General features: G+C 41.7%; 1 pseudogene across 1 annotated transcript; it reads left to right on the top strand.

Annotated features, from left to right (window-relative positions):
* The first annotated feature begins 1076 nt into the window (after positions 1 to 1076).
* LOC106574343 (ras-related protein Rab-20 pseudogene) lies at positions 1077 to 14194 on the top strand (annotated as a pseudogene). Its single transcript, XR_001321520.3, has 9 exons — positions 1077 to 1946; positions 2164 to 2279; positions 2419 to 2489; positions 2622 to 2727; positions 2829 to 2908; positions 3086 to 3207; positions 3944 to 4010; positions 4101 to 4240; positions 4574 to 14194. The product of XR_001321520.3 is annotated as a ras-related protein Rab-20 pseudogene (transcript).
* The last annotated feature ends 12527 nt before the right edge of the window (positions 14195 to 26721 follow it).

The raw sequence follows: 26721 nt of genomic DNA on the forward strand, positions 1-26721 counted from the left end.
TTTCCACTGTTTTGGAGTTATTGCATTTTTTCCAGTGCCTAAACGAAAGACAACTTTATGAGTGTTAACTAGACTACTAATGCATTCATTCTATTGATGTAATACATTATTCTGGTGAGACTAGTCAGGAAAGATGAACGGAGCAAAGTACAGAGATCCTTGATGAAAACCTGCTCCAGAGTGCTCAGGACCTCAAACTGTGGCGAAGGTTCAACTTCCAACAGGACAACGACCCTAAGCACACAACCAAGACAACGCAGGAGTGGCTTCGGGACAAGTCTCTGAATGTCCTTGAGTGGCCCAGCCAAAGCCCGACTTGAACCCGATCGAACATTTCTGGAGAGACCTGAAAATAGCTGTGCAGCAACGCTCCCCATCCAATCAGACAGAGTTTGAGAGGATCTGTAAAGATGAATGAGAGAAACTCCCTAAATACAAGTGTGCCAAGCTTGTAGAGTCATACCCAAGAAGACTCGAGGCTGTAATTGCTGCCAAAGGTGCTTCAACAAAGTACTGAATAAAGGGTCTGAATACTTATGTAAATGTGATTTTTCCGTTTTTTATTTTTAATACATTTGCAAACATTTCTAAAATCCTGTTTTTGCTTTGCCATTATGGGGTATTGTGTGTAGATTGATGAGGGGAAAAAAACAATTTGATCAATTTCATAATAAGGCTGTAATGTAAGAAAATGTGGAAAAAAGGAAGGGGTCTGAATACTTTCTGAATGCACTGTATGTGCCCTCCAAAGAAAGGTCAGTGATCAAGATTCAAAGGTCAGATTAGGAAGGAAGAGGTGTTTGCTCGATTGCACTTAAGAAACTGTACATTGAACTTGTGATTACATGTGGTTGGCAAGCATGTGATTGGTTTGTGTCTGGAGTGTATGGCCGGTGAAACGGTGGAGCGTGTTGTTATATTGTTGTAAGTATGTTGAAGAGAGGGAAAGTGTAGGGTCATTGATGTTAGACGAGGTTGGGAAAGGATTTGGGGGATGGGGTAAGATTATATTAGAAGTTAGTAGGGCTCTTTTTTATTTTCTCCGAAGTACTGAGTTAGGTCGGAGGATTTAGAAATGTTATAAACCGTGATAGACCAAACACTCCAACACAGTAGGTGGCGGCATGCACCTTTAACGTTGGTTTGCAGACCACCATTATATCATAGAAGAAGAAGAGCTCGCGAGATCTGGATGTATTGTACGAGGCTAGTTGTGAACGGAATACGACTTTGTAATGCAGAGTAGAGCAGCTTTCAAGATTCAATTTACAAACTTGCGCTTTACAATCAAATACATACTTCCATAATTGATGTGTGCAGGACCGCTTGCCTCCGTTTATTTAGCACATGTTGGACCGCCTGCAAGCACATTTGCACGCGCTTATTTGACGCGTATGGGGTTAATTTAGCGTCTGCGCCTGCTTACTTTACACGCGTAGCATTAAAAGGATTGCGTTTTGACCACGTGCTTTAAAACCTAATCCGGCGTTCCATAATATTGAAGCATGTCGAGGTATCGTCCAGGCACAACGGACGACACATTTGGAGGTGGAAGTTGAGTTGCCTGCTAATCAACATTAGCTATATTGAGAGCTGTCAAGCTAGCTAGTACCTGTCTGCTACACTGGACACAAGGGACTGTGGACAAGTGGCATTACCGCCAGCTACATCCTATTATTTTGCACTCAGTTGTTACCATGTGGCCCTGCATAACAATATTTACGCCGTTTCTATTGAAATTAAGAAGCGGGTATGCTTTCTCCAAGGACATTCAGCCAACGTTAGTGTTACCAAGCAAACTGATCTTCAGACCCAGTGTATCATGTACAGGGGCGGGGAAGAAATGGACTCGACCAACAGGATACTACATGGGGTTGAAGACCTACAACAGCCTCCCACAACCAGAAAGATCCACTGGTATTGGCTCAGGAAGGAATTGCTACTTGGTATGGAAAACATGGGATTTCATATAGCTACTACTACTGACCCTTCTGGGACGGCAGTAATTATTTGTACCGTCATTGCAGGTATAATTGTGGACCCACTGTCTATGACCAATCCCCCCCTGGGAACCCACTCTCAAAGTATTTTTTTAATTATACAAAAATGAAATGTCATAAGTTGATTTTGCTATACTGATACCGCTGAGTTTTTCTCTCGTAGCTCCTATGTCAGATTTGACATCATCCAGATGGTTCTATCCAGGGTCTTTGGCATTAATGTCATCCATGTCATGGTCATCAGACATCGATGATAAAATCATCAGAAGAGCTTTGGAGGTAGGCTTATTATACCTCTGATGCAGCACCTATAATTACTATATTGGTATCTACTATACTATATTGGTAGCACAAGATGCTGTTGTGCTGATGATATTGGTGAAAATTTCATAATTTGATTATATTTTTGACATTGCAGAAAAGCATATCTCCAACAGTCCTGGCCAGATTGTATGAGGAGGAATTTGACATGACATGTTAGCCGTGAAGGTGTGTGAGTATGTAATGTTTGTTGGGTGGAAGAAATTAGCTTTTGTTAGCTGTGTACTATATAGTACTTACCCTGCATACATTAATTACTGCACATATATTTGATATACATGTTTGTTTATATTTTTCAAGGTTCTTCCTCCTGCTGTGCACTTGAGGGTCACTGAGAATATACCTCAAATCGTGGCTTTCATCGAGGGCATCATCAGAAATGAACACGCCTATGCCACAAAACAAGGTATGTCTATATGTAAAAGTTGTTGTTTATACATTCTCAAGCCAAGATCAGTTTGCAAATAGTTGCGGAATCTGAATTCCGTGTGTTCATTCTGCTGCAAGGGATGTGTATTTCGGTATCAGGTCCATCGGGGTCCGTTACGGCAAGCTTATGGGTGCTGGAGATGCAGCTGGTGAGCCTGGTACGTGTTTACATCACTTCATTGTGACATGTTTTTGTCATACAGTGACTCTTACTTCCTTTGTGTTTGGAAGACTACAGTCTACAGTATGTTTTTTCAAGACCATAAGCAAGGCAATGATTGACTAACTGATACATGTTTTGGGTAGGAACTAAGCTTTAACATACTGTTTCCAAGGGGACACAGAGAAACGGAACAGCAGGGATGTTGCCCTGTTCCAAGCCGCAGGAGCCCTCCTGGAAGTCTCCCTGGGGCAAGAGAAGACCCGGCTGCCACATCGAATGCTCCACCATAGCCAGGTGCCAACTTCATTTTACTAACCCTTTGTTATTGAAGAATAACCCAATATTCTTAATTTAGGACTAGCATAGTCCCAGATCTGTTTGTGCTGTCTTGCAAATGAAAATGACCACTGGAGTTGGCAAGATGGCACAAACAGATCTGGAACCAGGCTATTTTAGCATCATGTCTTTGCTTTTTGTATTCATCTCATTCTCTCAATCAGCCTGACTAACCGGTGTCTGTATGTAGCCTCGCTACTGTATATAGCTTCGCTACAGTTTTTCACTGTCTTTTTACTGTTTTTATTTCTATACTTGCCCATTGTTCACCTAATCCCTTTTTGCACTATTGGTTAGAGCCTGTAAGTAAGCATTTCACTGTAAGGTGAAATACCTGTTGTATTCAGCGCAAGTGACAAATAAACTTTGATTTTATTTGACTTAAGTCCTCCATGGGTAATGATGGAGAACGGCAAAAGGATACGATTCATATCTGCATTTGTACGTTTACTTTATTTTCTTATACATGACATTTACATCTTAAAGGAAGTGCTGAGAAAATGTCAAAGTCCTTGAATAATTATATCACGTTAAAGGTAAAGTGTTGATCTACAGTACATTGCTACTTTTAAATCAATAAACATCATTAAATGGTTTCAGGCTTGTACTATAGAAAAGGTCATTTGTTTTATAACATGTCTTCGTTCTTCCTAATTGAGGTAATATCTACTTCATGTGTGTCTATCTCTCGTAGGACTTCCTAGAATCTTACTCAGCCAATGAATTCTGAATGTTCTGCCTGCTGACCAAATACAGATCAGGTGTGAATCCTTTTTGGTGGTTTTTATTGTGGTACACTGGTTTTCATTTTACTCAAGTGATGTTGAGCTCATCGCTTTTGTTGTTCGCAGCAATCAACTACAGTGACGCCAGCTTGAACGAAGCCCGGAGCTCCCTGGCAACCAATTACTGCCTTCACCCATGATGCCCAGGTCTACATGAGGGGCCAGCTGCAATGCCAGGCTGTGCAAGAGGGGGCTTTATGGGAAAGGTAGGGCCTACATCTCCTTTCTGCTATTATACTTATATACAGTGTAATACACCATTGAATACACACACAAGTTCATTCTAGTTCAGGAACATCTCATCAGGAAGCATCAGGAGAGTCACATGCATTCTCAGTTGATTGAGACATTACTGCAATTTTCGGTTATGATGCCTTTGTCAAGGTGATATATTTGCTTGCATATTTTACACAAGGTGGGTCACTTATATCTATGTTTAATAAGTCTGGTTGAACAGTTAATTTTCCTACCATACCCCATGTTCTTCAGACGGTAAGCAGATAAACCTTGACCAATTCCTTGGCGTCTGTGTTTTCAAGGTTAGCTGAAACCAAAGCAAACATTGTCAGATGACTTTGATACGCCAAGGGTCGTCAACGCCATCATGAGCCTTGTTTACCATGGGAACCGCCATCTTCAGCCCATCACTAAGGTAACCTGTCAAGATGAGAACCATGACAAACATAGCGTACCCCTCTGAGGAACAGGTTCAGGCTAAGAAAGTCAACATCTCAACACAACTAACCTGAATAAGATGTAACATCACAAGTCATACCTTCACAGATTGCATTGAATTGTTACAAAGATGACACAATTTATCATGTAGATTTTCCTGTGTTTCATAAGGGGATGGCTTGTACTCTATGGTGTACCCTGCCTTTTTCCAGTGCAACATATGATTGTGTACATGGTGTGTCTGCACCATTTTAATGGTAAATGTCCATAAACTGATTTTTTTTTTTTTGCTGGTTAATTAAAATGGCACCAATTATGGGCTTAACGTCAGGTTAATTATAACAATTTTATGTTACATTTGACATTTTAGCAGACACTTTTATCCAGAGCATACGTTTCTTAAACGGAAGTAAACGAGATGGACCGACCTGCAATAGAAACTCTTGTTTTGGTTGCAAAACTGAACAACTGTTTGGAATAATGATTACACCCTAGATCCGCTAGATGCAGGCAAGAGTTTGCAAGGCGGTATTGAATGTGTCACTGCCACCTTTGTCTCTAAACCTCCTGTGCACCTACGTTAATACGTTATAAACTTATATATGTATGTTAGGTTGTAGCAACCTCATGATGGGTATAGGGCAAATTCGAGTATCATGTTGATCGATGTTACATTAAGCTGGGTGAATAGAATATGAAGCACTGGATTACCTCTTTCATTTCGCATTTAATAGTCAGATTTCCTTTAGGCAAGTAATATTTGAATACATTTTTTTTTTTTCATTTTTACATTTCCTCAAGTAAACCATAGGATAAAACTAATCCAAGAAGTTGAACACTTGGATACTTTATGCCATCTAGTGTCTCTAAAAATACATGTAGCTCTCTTAATAACAACAGACACAGGTTGGTTCCTTGAAACGGGCGTTTATTGCCTCGCACGTCTTTTTCTCCGATGCATCCACGTCATGCCGTGAGAACTATATGTTTGAATGAACACAGTAACGTTGATAAATTATACAGTACTGAAACAAAGGAATGCAAATGGCGCTCGGCGCAACAATGCAAATGGCGCTCGGCGCGACTATAAACAAAGTTTTATAGGCAGAGGCTAAGAAAGACAGTAAAGGGACTTTCAAGGGACTTTAAGGATTCAAGAACCTCTTTTCAGGACAAGCAGCCAACTTGTAGACTTGTCAGTTTCCACGTCAAACACAGAAGACCAATGCAACCACGTCATAATGGTACAGAAAGAGAGACCTGTCAAACACAGAAGACCAATGCAACCACGTCATAATGGTACAGAAAGAGAGACCTGTCAGTTGTTGACCTTGTAGACATTGTGGACAGCCGCAAACTGACATTCTCTTTGTTTGTGTTGAGGTCTTGGGCCACTTCATCTAGGATGAAAGTCGTATCGCTTTGCGTGTCTAAGAGCGCGTAGACGAGAACTTCTTGATCTGGCTGTTTTGTGGACGAGACCCAGACTCGTATGATTGAGGACGTTTGTGTGCTTAGGCCTTCTTGTATGACTCTGTTGGTAATTGCTGCTGCAGCTATTTCTTTGGTGTCTGCTCTGTGCTTTGAGTAGTCGTCTACCTTTGGAGGTGTCGACCTTTGATGTTCCTTGAACTTGTCATCATGCAAACATGTCAGGTGTCTCTTCTGACATCTTTCACACGTACTCTTGTTATCACACGTTCTTGAGTGATGACCAGTCTTCAAACATCCAAAGCAAAGCTTTTCTGCTTGCACAAACTTGACACGATCTTGAACTCTGTTCACTGAACTTTCTGCACTTGAAGAGGACATGTCCTGTTCTTTTGCAAAAAATGCATGATGGGATGTTGCTCTGTGTTGTTTGTGGACAGTGTCTTTGCTTGAATGGTTTGACTTCGTGGATGCTTTGGTTTCTCGCTTTCCACACTCTTGAGCGCTTGTATTGAGGATATAGGATTGCAAGCGAGATCTGCTTCCTTTGATAGAAAGTCTATAAACACCTTGAATGGTGGGTACCCAGCGTTTGCTTGTCTGACTTCCATCGTTTTGCGGTTCCAACTGGATACCAGCCAATCTGGCAACTTCAGCAGAATCTTTTGACTCTCATTGCAGTCATTGAGAACTTCCAATGTCTTAATGTGGGGCATTGCAGCCTCGCAGCTCTTGAGGAAGTCTGCAAAGTCTCTTAGTTCACAACCATCCTTAGAGCTTATCTTTGGCCATCCATGCAGCTTGTCTCTGAAGGACTTCCCAATTATGAATGGGTCTCTGAAACGTTTTTGCAACAGCTGCCAGGCTGAGTCGTATGCTGCTTCAGTGCCAAGTAGGAAAAATCCTTCAACAGCTTTCTTTGCGGCACCACCTAAGTACTTTCTTAGGTAATACAGTTTTTCATTCTTTGAAATGTTTTTCCCGTCTATTAATGTTTCGAAAGATAGCTTCCAGTCTTTGAATTTCAAAGGATCTCCAGTGAATAATGCAGGCTCTGGTGTGGGAGACGATTGGCACTTATAGCTTCTGCTAGCATGTTGACCAGATCAGAGCTGTTCTGCACTTGATGCATGGACACTGAAGTTGGTGGAGCTTGAGGTACCAATGGTGGATTTTGGGAGCTTGACTTGTAACTGGTAGAGGTTGAGGAATGAATGAGGGACTTGAGGCATAGAGGGCTTGCGTTGTGACTGGTAGAGATTGAGGGCGGTCTGGAGGAACTGTGAGGTTAAGAACTTGAAGTTCTCCTGCTGGTTCAACATCATGCAGGAAGTCGGTGGTCTCAATTGTCTTCGACTTGATCGTAGACCTTTACTCGAGCTCTTGCAGCGTTCAACTTCTTCACTTCCTCTAGACGTTTAAGCTTTCTACGCTTGTCTTGCATTGCCTGTTGTCTGGCTAGGTTCTCAGATTCAAATTGTGTCAGCCGCTGTTTTCCTTCAGCCTCTAGCCTTTGAAGTTCTATCGCTTCCCTTTCTTGTTCATCCAACACTGCCAAAATCTCATTGGATGCGGCAGCTTCAGCTGCAGTCTCATTTCTTTTGACTGAGTGGATGCTAGAGTGGATAGAACCACATTTTGATCCACGAGACGGTGGCCTCGATAGAGAACCCGCAGAGTACCCGCAAAACACCAGTCTCAACATCAACAGTGAAGAGGCGACTCCGGGATGCTGGCCTTCTAGGCAGAGTTGCAAAGAAAAAGCCGTATCTCAGACTGGCCAATAAAAAGAAAAGATTAAGATGGGCAAAAGAACACAGACACTGGACAGAGGAAGATTGGAAAAAAGTGTTATGGACAGACGAATCTAAGTTTGAGGTGTTCAGATCACAAAGAAGAACAAATTTATTTACATCCCTGTTAGTGAACATTTGCCAAGATAATCCATCCACCAGACAGTTGTGGCATATCATGAAGATGATTAAACAGCATGGTCATTACACAGGTGCACCTTGTACTAGGGACAAAAAGCCACTTTAAAATGTGCAGTTTTGTCACAACACAATGCCACAGATGTCTCAAGTTTTGAGGGAGCATGCAATTGGCATGCTAACTGCAGGAATGTACACCAGAGCTGTTGCCAGAGAATTTAATGTTAATTTCTTTACCATAAGCTGCCTCCAACATTGTCCAGTGGATGGATTTTGCCTGCTATTTTTGTTCATTGTTTGTCATTCTGTTGCTACGTTATACTATTTGCTACTGATTTCATCAACACACACACATTAGAGGGAGTGGACATATAGAAGTAAAAGGATGCCAACCTTTGATTAAACGTTAATTTCTCAGATTATTAATTGTTATCAAACAAAGGTCACAAGACATGCAGCTGAACAAATACAATAGCTACACACATGCAAATATAAAGGGAAAACCCTCTTTGGTTTGGTGGAGTACATTTACATTTTCCTATCAAATCTCAGTTATTTGATTGATGTTCCTGCATGCTCGTTGGCCAGATACTACTTTAAAACGTCCAGCAGTCTTGCGCACAAGTTTCTCCTGTCATTATTTTCTGAGTGAACTCTGATCATCGAGCAAGCTGTGTCACAGCTTCATTGATATATCTGTTCATGTAGGAATGAGTCATATGCCTTTTATTCTGCGGTGGATGCTACATGGGTAGAAGTTGCTCACGGTTGGTTTGGTAATCCTATGCATTTCTTCGCTTTAGACCTACACATGTTCTATGCATGTCAAAACCGAAGGCCACCTGTCAGACTGGAACAGTAGTGATGCTTAATTGCTTTGACAATTTTTTTCAATTACGTTTTTATTCAAAGTCAATTGCACTTTTGAGATAGTGTAGCCTGTTCGTATGTCTAGACAGAGAATGAAAATAACAATGCCTGAAATGAAAAGGGCGAGGAGGCCCGACGTGAAACTGGTTATATTGGGGGACATGAACTTTGGGAAGACCTCTCTGTTACACATGGATAAAAAGTTAAATGGTACAATTAGTACCGTCGGCGGTGCGTTCTACTTAAGCAGTGGGGACCCTACAACATATTGCTTTGGGACACCGCAGGTATACTTTTATTTTGCATTTTTAAATGCACAGACAGACTAAATTATTTAGGCTATACCCATCAAGAGTAAATTGTTGACAGAACCAAGCATCAATATGTATTTCCAAATTCACAGTAGGGTTTGAAGAATCTTTTTTAAATTTGTATTGCATGTCTAATTTTGGGGGGATTTGTTTACAGTGGGGCAATTAATGGGTGGGCTTAGTGCTTGACACAGTAGTTTGGCCTACTTTGCATACAGAGCTCAACTGAAGATAACCTCTTATCTTGAGTGACTGGATTTTTCCATTCAATACAGAAATCAGTAGCTTTTGTGTGTGGAATACCCAAAGCATATAGTAAAAGTTGATCTGTCTGCCCATCTGTATATCTCTGTTGATTTATGTCTGTTCTTACTGTATTGTAGAGCGACCCTGCGTTCATAAACATATATTGACTCCCACAAGGCGGAGAGGTTCTTGGAGCAGTTGTTAGCGTGCTGGTCTTTTGACCAGAAGGTTGAGGGTTCGCAGACCACCTTGGACAAGCTCCCTCTCTGTTCTTGTTTCATTACACTATGTAACCATCTAAACATGCTTAATATTTCACTACTAGGTCTGGAGCAGTTCCACGGGCTCGGCCCCATGTACTGCCGGGGCGCGTCCGCTGTCATCCTCACCTACGACGTGACCAACTGGCAGAGCCTGGCCGAGCTTGAGGAGCGATTCCTGTCTCTCACCGACACGGCCAATCACGACTGCAACAAGGCTAACTTTACTGACCCCCCCCAATGAGGAAGAAGACTATGGTGGGGGTTGCCCTGGCCACATACCACACTATGCCTGCCACCTCACCCCTCCAGCCTCCCCTACTATGGGCTCCCCTGTGGCCAACCGAGAGGTTCGAAAGGAGGAAGCCATGGCCCTCTACACGCTGGATGAGTGTTTGAGCCTGCCTGCAGAGAGGATGTGCTTTGAGACGAGCGCCAAGACGGGTGACAACGTGGATGCGTTGTTCGAGGCCCTGTCCGACATGGTGCTGCCGTCCATCCTGAGGATGAGGTTGGAGAGCGAGGCCTCACCCACCATAGACCTGGAGGACTATGGGCCGGTGTCCAGCAAGCAAACCAAGGGGGGCTGCTGCTGAATGGAGTAGAGTGAAGTTGCCCCAAGATGCTGATCTTTGGTCTATTTTGGATTTTCCCCACAAATGAGTACGGTTAGGATTGGGGGAGGGGAAGCTGATCCTAGATCTGTACCTTGGGGAAAGTTTACCCCAGAGCCTGCTGAAGATGACAAGGAAAGCTATCTTGGGGAGAATCTCAATTATATTCTCCTCACCTCCTCTCGCCCAGTATTCTTCTCATAACCCATTGGATGAGAAAGCCAGAGGTCCCTTCCCTCTGACCATCTCCAATAGGTTTTGAGATGGAGAGAGGATGCGAGGAGTACGCAATTGAGAATCTCCCCTGGAGTTGGGGGTTGGTTTTCACAAACACATGTACATACACCCACGTAGTTTCTACTTTAATACAGAGGGATTCCCTCGGAGCTCAACTGTTCAGCAGGGCTGGATTACTGCACGCGCCCTGGGCCCCTAACCCATATTTTGGTTGCATATGATACCAAAATGTGAACTTCAATTATTTCAGCCTCATGGCAAAATGTGAACAAAATGAGATGCGCTATAAAATATCAACCTTGAAAAATCTGCCCAATGTCAAAAAGTGTAGAATTTTAGGAAATTGGCTTTAAAACTGTATATGTCAAAATGTGCTCTTAGCCTCATGACACAATGCATAGAATAGCATTGGAAAACTTCAAATGTTTCTCTGCACCATGGAAAAATGTGCTAATTCAGTAAGTAAGTCCAGTAGTACGGCACTGCTGTTCAGATTTCTAGATTTATTTAATAGTTTCACACAACGGAAATCACATTTTTCAGTTTTTTTAGTCAATTCTGATCTTGGGTAATTTTTGGACTGAGTTGCACAAACATGTCACTTGTCTGAGCTGTTTGTCCTAGATAGAAAAATGAAGTTTCACTTGATTTGTGGCATTTGCAGTTTTCAGACACCTTTTTTTTCTTTGTTTACAATCTGCCTAAATTATACCCATTCTACTTCAGTAATGGTTATTGAATTTCAGCTTTCTGTGAATAACATGGTTTTTAATTTTTGAAGGCGTCATGTGTTTATTCTACATATGGTGTAGAATGCTACCACCAGGGGGTAGTGTAGGGACTGTTTTTAGAGGGCTCCCATTGAATTGGAGGACTAAGAATATGGCCAAAGAACCAAAGGATCCTCTTTACCCCCAAGACATTGTGTTGCCACCTTGACCTAGAAATAGAACAGAATTGATGTACTGGTGAGACTGAGTCCCTGATGAGATTTCAAACTACTGTCCTTCATTTAAACAACATTTTGACACATACGCTACTCAAAAATGTTCTTAGAACATGTTGATTCTCTGGGAAATTAGAACAGAAACATTTTGATATGTTCAGAATAACAACTAGGGCTGAGTGACTTGTTATTGGGGCCACTTTACTCCCCTGTCACCTTAGCCATTGGAACAAGTGTTCTAGTAAGAGGATTACATGGCCGAGTGTCTGTCTAGAACTGTGCCATGGATATGATGGTGTTTGTTTCAGTGTCTTGAGCCGGTTAAACTAAGCTCCCTACCTGATGGACTGGGACCAGAAATAAATAGATATATACACATACATACACACACACAACCGTTCAAAAGTTTGGGGTCACTTACAAATGTCCTTGTTTTGAAAGAAAAGCATTTTTTTTTGGTCCATTTAAAATAACATCAAATTGATCAGAAATACAGTGTAGACATTGTTAATGTTGTAAATCACTATTGGTGCTGGAAACAGCTGATTTTTAATGGAATATCTACATAGGTGTACAGAGGCCCATTATCAGCAGCAATCACTCCTGTGTTCCAATGGCACGTTGTGTTAGCTAACCCAAGTTTATCATTTTAAAAGGATAATTGATCATTAGAAAACCCTTTTGCAATTATGTTAGCACAGCTTAAAACTGTTGTGCTGATTTAAAGAAGAAATAAAACTGGACTTATTTATACTAGTTGAGTATCTGGAGCATCAGCATTTGGGTTCGATTTACAGGCTCAAAATGGCCAGAAACAAAGAACTTTCTTCTGAAACTCATCAGTCTATTCTTGTTCTGAGAAATGAAGGCTATTCCATGCGAGAAATTGGCAAGAAACTGAAGATCTCGTACAAAGCTGTGTTCTACTCCCTTCACAGAACAGCGCAAACTGGCTCTCACCAGAATAGAAAGAGGAGTGGGAGGCCCCGGTGCACAACTAAGCAAGAGGACAAGTACATTAGTGTCTAGTTTGAGAAACAGACGCCTCACAAGTCCTCAACTGGCAGCTTCATTAAATAGTACCCGCAAAACACCAGTCTCAACGTCAACAGTGAAGAGGCGACTCCGGGATGCTGGCCTTCTAGGCAGAGTTGCAAAGAAAAAGCCATATCTCAGACTGGCCAATAAAAATAAGATTAAGATGGGCAAAAGAACACAGACACTGGACAGAGGAAGATTGGAAAAAAGTGTTATGGACAGACGAATCTAAGTTTGAGGTGTTCAGATCACAAAGAAGAACATACGTGAGACACCGAAAAGATGCTGGAGGAGTGCTTGACGCCATCTGTCAAGCATGTTGGAGGCAGTGTGATGGTCTGGGGTTGCTTTGGTGGTAAGATTTGGGAGATTTGTACAGGGTAAAAGGGATCTTGAAGAAGGAAGGCTATCACTCCATTTTGCAATGCCACGCCATTCCCTGTTGACGGCGCTTAATTGGAGCCAATTTCCTCCTACAACAGGACAATGCACCAAAGCACTGCTCCAAACTATGCAATAACTATTTAGGGAAGAAGCAGTCAGCTGCTATTCTGTCTATAATGGAGTGGCCAGCACGGTCACCGGATCTCAACCCTGTTGAGCTGTTGTGGGAGCAGCTTGACTGTATGGTACGTAAGAAGTGCCCATCAATCCAACTTGTGGGAGATGTTTCAGGAAGCATGGGCTGAAATTAATTCAAATCATTATTTATAACCTTGTCAATGTCTTGACTATATTTCCAATTCATTTTGCAACTCATTTCATGTATGTTTTAATGGAAAACAAGGACATTTCTAAGTGACCCCAAACATTTGAACGTGCGTGTGCGTGTGCGTGTGCGCACACACACACATACACACAGTACCAGTCAAAAGTTTGGACACACCTACTCATTCAAGGGTTTTTCATTATTTTTCCTATATTCTACTTTGTAGAATAAAAGTGAAGACATCAAAACTATGAAATGACACATATGGGATCATGTAGTAAGCAAAACAGTGTCAAACAAATCAAAATATATTTTACATTTGAGAATCTTCAAAGAAGCCAGCCTTTGTCTTGATGACAGCTTTGCACACTCTTAGGATTCTCTCAACCATCTTCATGGAGTAGTCACCTAGAAAGCATTTCAATTAACAGGTATGCCTTGTTAAAAGTTAATTTGAGGAATTTATTTCCTTCTTTATATATACAGAAGATTGCCCTATTTGGTAAAAGACCAAGTTCATATTTCAAGTTTCTCTTCAGCCACACATGCTAAAGAAGTTTGTCTTGTGTAAATGGGTATACACTATGTAGTGGAAAATTGTTCTGTTTGTGCTTCTCACTGTCTTTGCATTTGCACAGCAGCTGAACACATCTAGATGTAATATGTTAGCATTTGTGCTACACTAGTAAGCATGCATGTTTGCCAATCCATATACTAGGGCTGCATGATTAATCAAAGTCAGATCGAAATTGCAATATCCATATCGCAAATGGCTGCGATTCTCCTTTGACACTCCATTAATACAACAATAACTATACTATGGCATCTCTTCCAATGAGATGCGCTAGCGTTTCCCAAACTCGGTCCTCGAGACCCCAAGGGCTGCACGTTTTCATTTCCCAAACTCGGTCCTCGAGACCCCAAGGGCTGCACGTTTTCATTTTTGCCCTTACACTACACAGCTGTTTCAAATTATCAAAGCTTGATGATTAGTTGAGTATTTGAATCAACTGTGTAGTGCTAGAGCAAAAAACAAAATGTGCACCCCTTGGGGTCCTGAGGACCGAGTTTAGGAAAATCTGATTGCTGACCTCTCATTCTCTGCATGGCATGCACATGCTGACCAATCACAAGTGTCCTAAGCGCTGTTAGATGCTAGTGAGGAGAGCGAGAGCTTTACCTCCGTAAACCTCGGAAACATGAGTGCTGTGACTGCTAAACGAGATCGATTTGATGCCAAAGTAAGGCGCATCTTCAGTGGTATGGCAGTATTTTGGCTATAGGCAAACAGATATTAAACAAATGCAAGTGTTGTGTAAAAAGTGCTTCAGAGTTGTGGCGACAACAAATGTATTCAATAATTTGAAGAAGAACAATCCCCTACTTTACGACGATTGCGTGGTGAAAAAAGCATTGACAGCAGCAAAGCCCCTCAGCCACAGCCGGCCACCTACATTAAACAGGCATTGATTACCGATTCGTTTTCAAAACGTCCCGCAGACACAGAAATCACAGAGGCTATCACCTACACTGAGTATACAAAACATAAAGAAAATCTGCTCTTTCCATGAAATAGACTGACCAGGTGAATCCAGGTGAAGGCTATGATTCCTTATTGATGTTACTTGTTAAATCCACTTCAATTAGAGTGGATGAAGGGGAGACAGGTTAAAGAAGGATTTTTACGCCTTGAGACAATTGAGCCATGGATTTTGTATGTGTGGCATTCAGTGGGTGAATGGGCAAGACAAAGGATTTAAGTGCCTTTGAACGGGGTATGGTAGGTGCCAGGCACATCGGTTTGTGTCAAGAACTGCAACTGCTGGGTTTTTCAGCCTCAACAGTGGTCCACCACCAAAGGACATACAGCCAACTTGACACAACTGTGGGAAGCATTGGTGTCAACATGGGCCAGTTTCCCTGTGGAATGCTTTTGACAGCTTGTAAAGTCCATGCCCCCATGACTTGAGGCTGTTCTGAGGTCAAAAGGGGGAGTGCAACTCAATATTAGGAAGGTGTTTCTAATGTTTGGTATACTCAATGGATGTCACATAGCCAAAGAAATGGTTCCTATTTACACAGTCAGACATCTTCAAGAAGATGATAAACAAGCTGGACAGCACAGATACAAGATTTCATCTCCCAAGTTACCATCCCAATACTGTAAAACTAAATTAAGGGAGAAGTTGAAACAGCTCACACGTGTTGATTATTAGGCTACTTTATTAATTTTTTTATTTAACCAGGCAAGTCAGTTAAGAACAAATTCTTATTCACGTTTTAAAGGCCATCACATTGAATGGACCAGACACCAATGTTTTGGACACAGGCTGCACCTTGCAGTCGATAGACTACGTGTTACATGTTTTTAAGGCAATTAGACTCATAATTTCAATTATAATAATGATTGAGCCTACACATACAGGGTAATTACACAATCATAAGTTTCCTATTCCATCTGCAGCCTATGGCTGACTGAATAAATAACTTGGGTTATTTAAGAACTCATAATGGTAAAATAGGAAATATGAACTCAATGTTTGTTAGTTAATGAACAAGGGATGCTCTTATTGCACACTATTTTAATGATCCCGTTACAAATGTGTGTTTATGTAGGTGCAATAATCTTATCTATTATCATATGCATAATTGTGTTGGAAAATATTTGTTTAATTTGGTTTTGTATTCAGTTAGCACAGTATTTATTCATTCATATGAACCTATTTTAGAAGTGATGCTCTCTACCCTGACGCTTTTTTTTACCATGTCTGATGGAATTAAGTTTTCACCTAAGTGTTTGAAAATCACAATTCATAATCGCAATTGCAATATCGTCCCACAAAAATCGCAATTAGATATTTTGTCAAATTGTGCAGCCATATCATATACTGTACCTTCCATCCATAGGATGAGCTCTGGAGGTAAGGATCTCCTCAGCTCTCCCTACCTGAACAGCGGGCTTCCTCCCTGGGGATATTAAACAGGCGACCCACCCCTACTTCTGGAGCGGGTTTATGCCAGTAATGCTAAATCACCCTTGTGCTAAGTAGCTGAGTTAATTCCCTGTAGACCAATCCCAGGGGTGTAAAATGGCTCGCAGGGAGAGAAAGTTGTGGTCAAGTGTCTAGCCCTGGCCCTATAATTCCTCAGTAGGATTATACAGTGAGTGAAAGGATCCAAGAGTAGCATGGTCCCAGATATGTTTGGTGTAACAATGACCATAGGAGTTGGCAAGGCAACACAAACAGATCTGGGACTAAGCTAGCTCAAGGGTCCCTTAAAACAAAATTGTGTCATAAGGTCCCCATGGACTCAAATGGCTACCCCCCCTTGATGTCCTCTCTGGCGCTCTCTCTGGGTGAAGTCCCTTGGTCTGACCCCAGTGTGGATTTAAGCCCATCCCACACTGGCACTATGTTCGGGCATCATATGGTTGGATGAGGGGGTCCGTATCCTCAGATCATATGATTAAAGCACAAGTGGTTAAACTTTTGATTCCGTTGCGCTCTGTGATTACTGACGTTGATTAACCTTAGTAGGATTTGGTGTCCCGGACTGACCCCTTAAGTATGACCTGCCAGCAGTGCCATTGATCACCCGGGCACTTGTTTACAGAGTTGAGAGTGAGCTGATCTTCTCTGGTAATCTGTCACCGCTCACCAGAAATGGGAAAACATGCACAGAAATGTGTCTAGTCATAAGATATACAGTATATACCAAAATATGCATGCAAAAATGTAACATTTTGCACTCTGAGAAACACATTTTCACGAAATAACTACATAAGACGAGAACCACAAACAACAATGTCCATTCGGAAATATTTGGATTTTGCGTGATCGTCCTGACTCAGTATATGCCCTCTCCTAACCTTACCCTCAACAATAACCCCCTCACATCGCCCTGCTCCTCTCACCCCTCGGTGGTTTCAACCCTCCAAGCCAATCTCTGTCACAAACACTTCACCATCAAGACCGCAGGAGAGATGCAGCATACAGCAGAAGTGTAATTGGTATTGTGTGGAGAATTGTCCTTTTGTGCTCCTGCCACAGCCCCCAAACACACACACACACACACACACACACACACAATGACAGCCTGCCATGGCACACAAGGAAATTTGGGAATTCTGTTATGGGACAGCAGGATTAAAGAATGTGCTTACTCCACGCTCTAGATGCTGGCTCGACACTATCCCAGCTCCCGCCTGTATTTTAACGGTTTAAGGGAAACAGCTAAATGCTGAGAGGGAAATGTCTCCAACAGCTTCTCTCATCTTTTACAATCAGGCCAGTCATCTGTGTATTTATCTACCACTGCTTGGAGTTGTATATTATTTCATAACACAGCAATAGAGAATGTGATATTAAGATTATTAACTTTTTTGCGGCAGCAGTAGCTTATTTGTTTCCTTGGGCATTTATCAATTGTTGGCTATTTGCAGTATTGCTTTGGATATTGTGTGTGTGTATATCCCTGTGTGTTTCTGTGTGCCCCTGCAAGTGCATGGATATGTGCGGGGGGCTGTTGGCGGAAAGTAATAGAATATTTTTAGATCAGTGGGAAAAGGTTACACACACTGACTGAAAGTAACTGCTATAACTTGATAGCATGTAAACAAAAGTGGTTATTCCTAAATACTCTGCTGCCCTTGCTAACACGACCAGTCACCTCCAGAACCGCTGGCTAGCCTCTCAATCACTGAGCTGTCCTTTATCTGACATAGCCAGTGATGGCCTCTTTGTCTTTCCTTAATGTGACCACAAGAGTGAATGATCAATAAGGGCCTATAGATAGAGATACAACCCACAACAGAGACCCACAACAGCAGAGACATGGATGATTGACAGTTAAGGGGGTGGTGGACCATTCTTGATACACATGGGAAACGTTTGAGCATGAAAAACCCAGCAGCGTTGCAGTTCTTGACACACCCAAACCAGTACGCCTGGTACCTACTTTCATACCCCGTTCAAAGGCACCTAAATCTTTTGTCTTGCCCATTCACCCTCTGAATGGCACATATTGGGCTCTGGTAAAAAGTAATGCACTATATAGGTAATAGGGTGCCATTTGGGACACTGTCTATATTGCCAGCGGTATCTCTTAGCAGCTTAGCTAACATCTGTTCATACATTATGTAACTCGTGGACAGATGCACGGAACACAAATGGTAGTAGCATCTGTCGACAGACTAACAGACAGTGGGATGCGACAACTAACGAGGAACTTTGTTCCAGTACACAGTTTTTTTTGTCACTAATCATTTGGACAAATCACGATTTCGCAGATGCTCACATCTTTAGAATTTCAGAAGGGGAGGGGGCATTTGGCCCATACACTTACCTGAAACTGGCACTAAGTTTCTGTTCAGAGGGTCGGAGACTGCTAGTCCCGTTAATACATTTTCTAACACGTCTCCCCCAGAACTTAATCGAGCATCTGACGCAATTACGGAACATTTTCACTCTGGGTGTCCGAGATTACTTCATATGAAGCTGATCATGAGCATGGGGTGATTCTCCTTCAAATCAATCTGTTTAGAAGTCCATCAATGATGACCTATACTCCCATCTGCTACCCTGAGCATGGGCTACCCAACCCAGACACAGTACATGTATGGCTGGGGTAGCTACCTAGGGATGACATGGGTTTCCAATGTTAACCTGTGAGGCAGTGTGTGCCCCACATAATCTTTTAGAACGTAATAGTAGATATATTGTAGATGCACCTCACTCACTCACTCACCCAACCATGCCTCTCGGAATACAAGGCCTTGACACAAGATGACCAATGCTTTGTGGACTGCTGGTGTCTCCAGCCTTCCTCTTCACCTATCCTTCACCACATCTCTCATTTCCCTTCAGAGGCAAGGAGAAAGGAAGTGAGGAATCAAGGAAAGGCTAATGAGATTGACCCAGAAGAGGCTGCAGACACTGCATGTGGCTGCCGTACGCACTTTAATCCCCCTTCCAGTCACGTCCCAGCCAGGCCAGCTGTACACCTGACATCAGTAAATGCTAATCAGACATGAAAGCAAATATGTAAATGACCCAGCCACCCACTTGAAGAGGGGATGCAGGCTGATTGGCACTGATGTATCCTTGTCTCAGTCATGTCTTACAGTGAGTAACTGTTAATAATTCACTAATTATGGTGCTGTGATCCACTTTTTGCGGTGACCATGTCGTCATGCTGTGCCGAAACATGAATCTCTCATTTACGTCACAAGTCTGTTATGATTTGAGTGTTATTTTAAAAGCTTCATAATCCTTTAATAAACATTAGGTGGATGGCTTAAGTGTTTCTCAGGAGCCGTTCTAACTTCCGCCACCATCTTGTCCATGCTGGTTGGTCCTTAGCTAAAGTAGGATGCTGTTTCAATGTCATTGTGGCTGCTGTAACTGACCCTTATGCCCCAAGTACTGCATCTCTTATGGCTCCACACCAGATGGGTGCAACACTGTGAGGAAAGGGGGGCCTTCTGATTTGATTATCAGATGGGCTAGCCTGGCATAAACAAAATTCTTGTTTTTAAATATCATCCGGGCTTAATGGTTATTGAATGTAGGGCATTGGTATAAATTACAACTCAACCTGAATAAGTATAGAATACATTAGTGAATTAGATGTAGTGGCCATCTGGCCATGTTGTGATTCTACGAAAGAAGACGACTCATGACTATTCAGTGTTCACCATTCCCTTTTGATGAAAACAGCACTTAGCCTTTTTATATATACTGGACAGTTGAAGTCAGAAGTTTACATACACCTTAGCCAAATACATTTAAACTCAGTTTTCCACAATTCCTGACATCTAATCCGAGTAAAAATTCCCTGTCTTATGTCAATTAGGATCAGTTAGTGAAATGTCAGAATAATAGTAGAGAGAATGATTTATTTAAGCTTTTATCTCTTTCATCACATTCCCAGTGGGTTAGAAGTTTACATACACTCAATGAGTATTTGGAAGCATTGCCTTTAAATTGTTTAACTTGGGTCAAATGTTTTGGGTAGCCTTCCACAAGCTTCCCACAATAAGTTGGGTGAGCTTTGGCCTATTCCTCCTGACAGAGCTGGTGTAACTGAGTCAGGTTGGTAGGCCTCCTTGCTCGCACACGCTTTTTCAGTTCTACCCACAAATTTTCTACGGGATTGAGGTCAGGGCTTTGTGATGGCCACTCCAATACCTTGACTTTGTTGTCCTTAAGGCATTTTGCCACAACTTTGGAAGTATGCTTGGGGTCATTGTCCATTTGGAAGACCCATTTGCGACCAAGCTTTAACTTTCTGACTGATGTCTTGAGATGTTGCTTCAATATATCCACATAATTTTCCTTCCTCGTGATGCCATTTATTTTGTGAAGTGCACCAGTCCCTCCTGCAGCAAAGCACCCCCACAACATGATGCTGCCACCCCCGTGCTTCACGGTTGGGATGGTGTTCTTCGGCTTGCAAGTCTCCCCCTTTTTCCTCCAAACATAACAAAGGTCATTATGGCCAAATAGTTATATTTTTGTTTCATCAGTCCAGAGGACATTCCTCCATAAAGTACAATCTTTGTCCCCATGTGCAGTTGCAAACCGTAGTCTGGCTTTTTGATGGCGGCTTTGGAGCAGTGGCTTCTTCCTTGCTGAGCGGCCTTTCAGGTTACGTCGATATAGGACTCGTTTTACTGTGGATATAGATACTTTTGTAATCTGTTTCCTCCAGCATCTTCACAAGGTCCTTTGCTGTTGTTCTGGGAATGATTTGCACTTTTTGCACCAAAGTACGTTCATCTCTAGGAGACAGAACGCGTCTCCTTCCGGAGCGGTATGACAGCTGCGTGGTCCCATGGTGTTCATACTTGCATACTATTGTTTGTACAGATGAACGTGGTCTCTTCAGGCATTTGGAAATTGCTCCCAAGGATGAACCAGACTTGTGGAGGTCTACAATTTTGGCTGGCTGATTTCTTTTGATTTTCCCATGATGTCAAGCAAAGAGACACTGAGTTTGAAGGTAGGCCATGCATAAAGTAGATGTCCTAACCGACTTGCCAAAACTATAGTTTGTTAACAAGAAATCTGTGAAATTATTGAAAAACAAGTTTTAATGAGTGTATGTGTATGTAAACTTCCGACTTCAACTGTATATGTTTGAGATTGGAGAACACATTGGGAGGGTTCTTAGACCGTTCCTTACAGAATCTTTCCAGATTCTTGATATCCTTCAGTTTGCGCAAACCACAGGTTTTCATTGGGGGCAAGTCGGAGGACTGAGATGTCCATTGCAAAACGTTGATTTTGTGGTCAATTAACCATTTCTTTGTGGTTTTTGATGTGTGCTTGTGGTCATTGTTTTGCTGGAAGACCCACTTGCAGCTAAGTTTTAGTCTCCTGGAAGAGAAACCAGGTTTGTTTAAAATGTCCTGGTTCATGACCCAGGAAGCAAAACAGCTCCATAACATCAAAGATCCACCACCATACTTTACAGTCGGTATGAGGTTCTCTTCTGCATATGCATCCTTCTTTTTCAAGGCAAAACCGACCACTGGTGTGCATGGCCAAAGAGTTTTATATTTTGGTTTCATCTGACCATAGCACCCAGTTACAATCCAAGTGCCAATGCTCTCAATACAGGTTTTTTTTTATGGCAACCATTCCAAATAGCCTATTGGCATGAAGGTGGTGTCTAATTGTAGATTTGGAGACTTGGTGACCAAGATATGACCAAGTTCTGTAATTCTCCAACTGTGGCCCTTGGACTTTTCTTTGCCTTCCAAACCATCTTCCTCACTGTATGTGTGGACAAGATACACTTGCGTCCTCTACCAGGCAAGTGTACCAACAGTGGTTTTAAATGTCTTAATTGTTGCCCTAATAATGGTAAGTGGTATATTAGATTTTTGAGTTGTTATTATTGCCTGATTTATAAAAGTCACAAACCATTTTTCAATTTTTTAATTGTGAGTTATTTTCCTTTCTCCATAGTGATGGAATACAAAGGGATTGTACATGTGTATTACCTAATTTTTATATCCCAGTGAAACAGGAAGCCATGGAAGGCCACATAACATTTCCTTAAAATGAGATTAACCTAAAAAAAAGTTTAACGTTAATGCAGATTTAATGTTGTTTGATTTTACTTATAAAAATCTTTTGGGGTGCCAATAATTTTTCACCTACGCTCACATACGCTCTGTGTAATTAACACACAAACAGACAGACAGACACAGACAGAAATAATGTCTGTTTACCCCCTCTGTTTTGGCCCTATTATTATTATTATTATTATTTATTTATTATTGAACTCTGAGCTTTCTATTTTAGTTTTTCATTCTAGTTATTTCCATTCCATTGGATGGCCCTTTTCCATCTTACAACAAAATGTAATCCAACTCCTTATGATCTTCTAATGCAATCATCTTCTATGTCATGATACAAAAAACGACTTACTAAAATAAGTTGTTATGATATTACTACACTGTATTATGTTATTCTCTCTCTGTTTCTCTCTCTTTCTCTCTGTATATTCTCCTTTATTTATTCACACTACACAGCTCTATTAGTTTCCATATGCCACTTATGTCAACACCTCAAACACATAACATTATATTTAACTGAAGAAAATAGGATTATGGTAGGCTAGCCCTACCAGGCCCTGCTCTCTAATTTCATGTGTAATTCTGCACAGCTGAAAAACATCAACAAAAACAGCCAGTCAAGTGGAATGTGAAGGGCTTAAAATGATCTTAACTAATCATACTCAAATAGAAATACCACCGGGCCAACACAGGTGTTTTATACACAACCGACCGTTGACATAATCCACATTTCCTGATATACTACAATAGCTAGTGGGAACATGATTCTAGGACCATTTTAAGTTCAATCGAATAAGAAAAAAAAATATGTATGAACTATGATAGTTGTTTCCCAAATAGGATGAGAAAAGCATGGTCTTATTGTAGTATAATAAGCATAGTGGAATAACAGACTTGTGTATACCATATCAGAGGATTGGTATGTACATGCAGTTACTTTTACCTGATTGGTACCACTTTTACATATAATTTTATTTTTTCAATTTTGATAGGAACATAGCTGTGATTCAGAACACAGATAGGGGAAACATCTTGATAGCAGGAACTTAGACTATAGGCTTCACATAATGTACACAGTAAGGTGGAATATCAATTAACCTCATTTGGAATCTCTATGATTTCCCAAGAATTTTGCTCGGGCAAAAGAAACTCACACATCTTAGTCAATCACGAAGGGTTGGGGATTTGCAATTGGCCACAGACTGCATACAATGCAAACAAAAATGAAATAATAGGATGTGCCTTGGTTGTCACGAAATGGTTGCCTAAAGTGTCATGGTTCTCTGGAGGTTTTGTCTAGTTTCCGGTTGGTTACGGGGATGATCCGAAAACATTTTTAGGTCATTCTTGGGACGTTATGTCATGGTCCCCTGGTGGTCTTGCCTTGTTCCTGGTTTGTCCCGGGGACGTCACCTAATGGTCTTAAAGAAACGTCCCCACCCCCAGGGCACCCGCACCCTAGTTTCATTACACATCATCCCATTTTACTGTTGCCAAGCCTATCAAGGCCCTGATTGGTGAACCACTGATCCAGTCACAGCTCTTTGTCCTTTGGCAATGCTCGTGACACCCGCCCCACACACACAAACAGTGCTTTTAACATAGTGTTTTGAACTTACATATTTGACACATTTCACATACACTACCGTTCAAAAGTTTGGGGTCACTTAGAAATGTCCTTGTTTTCCATGAAAAAATACATGAAATGAGTTGCAAAATTAATAGGAAATATAGTCAAGACGTTGACAAGGTTATACATAATGATTTGTAATTGAAATACACAATTATTCCTTCAAACGTTGCTTTCGTTAAAGAATCCTCCATTTGCAGCAATTACAGCCTTGCAGACCTTTGGCATTCTAGTTGTCAATTTGTGAGGTAATTTGAAGAGATTTCACCCCATGCATCCTGAAGCGCCTCCCACAAGTTGATTGGCTTGATGGTAACTTTTTACGTACCATACGGTCAATCTGCTCCCACAACAGCTCAATAGGGTTGAGATCAGGTGACTGTGCTGGCCACTCCTCTGTCCAGTGTCTGTGTTCTTTTGCCCATCTTAATCTCTTCTTTTTATTGGCCAGTCTGAGATATGGCTTTTTCTTTGCAACTCTGCCTAGAAGGCCAGCATCCCGGAGTCGCCTCTTCACTGTTGACGTTGAGACTGGTGTTTTGCGGGTACTATTTAATGAAGCTGCCAGTTGAGGACTTATGAGGCGTCTGTTTCTCAAACTAGACACTCTAATGTACTTGTCCTCTTGCTCAGTTGTGCACCGGGGCCTCCCACTCCTTTCTATTCTGGTTAGAGCCAGTTTGCGCTATTCTGTGACGGGAGTAGTACACAGCGTTGTATGAGATCTTCAGTTTCTTGCCAACTTCTCGCATGGAATAGCCTTAATTTCTCAGAACAAGAATAGACTGACGAGTTTCAGAAGAAAGTTCTTTGTTTCTGGCCATTTTGAGCCTGTAATCAAACCCACAAATGCTGATGCTCCAGATACTCAACTACTCTAAAGGAGGCCAGTTTTATTTCTTCTTTAATCAGCACAACAGTTTTAAGCTGTGCTAACATAATTTCAAAAGGGTTTTCTAATGATCAATTAGCCTTTTAAAATTATAAACTTGGATTAGCTAACACAACGTGCCATTGGAACACAGGAGTGATGGTTGCTGATAATGGGCCTCTGTACGCCTATGTAGATTTTCCATAAGAAATCTGCCGTTTCCAGCAACAAAAGTCATTTACAACATTAACAATGTCTACACTGTATTTCTGACCAATTTTAATGGACAAAAACAAGGACATTTCTAAGTGACCCCAAACTTTTGAATGGTAGTGGACATGATTACATTGTGTATATTTATTCAAACAGTGTTTATTATTTAATGTTTCCGCACCTGGGATAGAAACTCTCACGTTCTGACCTTAGAATGAGGTCATTTTTCCATAGTAGATTGGTCAGGGCGTGACAGGGGGTGTTTTTGTCTATGTATTTTGGGTTTTCTGTTTTCTATGTGGGTTGTCTAGATTGTCATTCTATGTTGTATTTTCTATGTTGTGGCCGGGTATGGTTTCCAATCAGAGGCAGGTGTGTTTCGTTGTCTCTGATTGGAAGCCATACTTAGGCAGCCTGTTTTTCATGGGGTTTTGTGGGTGGTTGTTTTCCGTTTCGTTGTTTGTACCTGACGGGACTGTTGTTGGTCGTTTTAAAGTGTTTTCATTAAAAGTAAATATGAGCACTTCACACGCCGCATTTTGGTCTCCTTTAGACGACCCTTATTACAAACTTACAACGTCTTGGTTCACGGCATCGCTGTGGTTCATGGCATCGTGCCGTGAACCTCTTGGTTCATTGCGCCGAAACCCTTAAGGGACCTAATGGGAACGTTGCCCAATATTCTCAAGACTTCCCCTGTATGCTGGGTAATCATGTGGATTTATGCATTGTGACAGGTGGTGGGGTGGCAGAGCAGAGCAGCTGCATCTCTGCATCCCAAATGGCACGCTATTTCCAAGAGCAGAACTTTTGATCAGAGCCCTGTACTATATTGGGGATAGGGTGTCATTTGGAACACAGCCTCATGCTACAGCTGTGAGGCTAACAGGCCCCTCTCTGCCTTACTCAGCTCTGTGAAGATTACATGTATCGGGTTAGCAACATTGTGAATGATCATCATGGTAAGACATTCCTCCCTCTTCTATGGCTTTGCCTGGCAATCACCCAGAGAGGAATATATTCAAATCATAAAACAGTTATCACATACTGTACTAGTCAAAAGTTTGGACACACCCACTCATTCAAGGGTTTTGCTTTATTTGTACTATGTTCTACATTGTAGAATAATAGTGAACACATCAAACTATAAAATAACACATGGAATCATGTAACCAAAAAAGTGTTAAACAAATCAAAATGTATTTTACATTTGAGATTCTTCTTAGGGCTCCCAAGTGGCGCAACAGTCTAAGGCACTGCATCTCAGACCCTGGTTAGTTTCCAGGCTGTATCACAACTGGCCATGATTGGGAGTCCCATGCGGCAGCGCACAATTGGCCCAGCGTTGTCCAGGTTAGGGTTTTGGCTGGGTTAGGCTGTCAATGTAAATAAAAATTTGTTCTTGACTTGCCTAGTTAAATAAAAGTTTTATAAAATAAAAGACACTGTCAGTGATTTATTTATAATTCAAGGCACACTTAACCAGCATGGCTACCACAGCATTCTGCAGCAGTACGCCATCCCATCTGGTTTGCGCTTAGTGGGACTATCATTTGTTTTCCAACAGGACCATGACCCAACACACATCCAGGCTGTGTAAGGGCTATTTGACCAAGA

The sequence above is a fragment of the Salmo salar genome, chromosome 16, assembly GCF_965601325.2.
Source record: "Salmo salar chromosome 16, fSalSal1, whole genome shotgun sequence".
Taxonomy (NCBI): domain Eukaryota; kingdom Metazoa; phylum Chordata; class Actinopteri; order Salmoniformes; family Salmonidae; genus Salmo; species Salmo salar.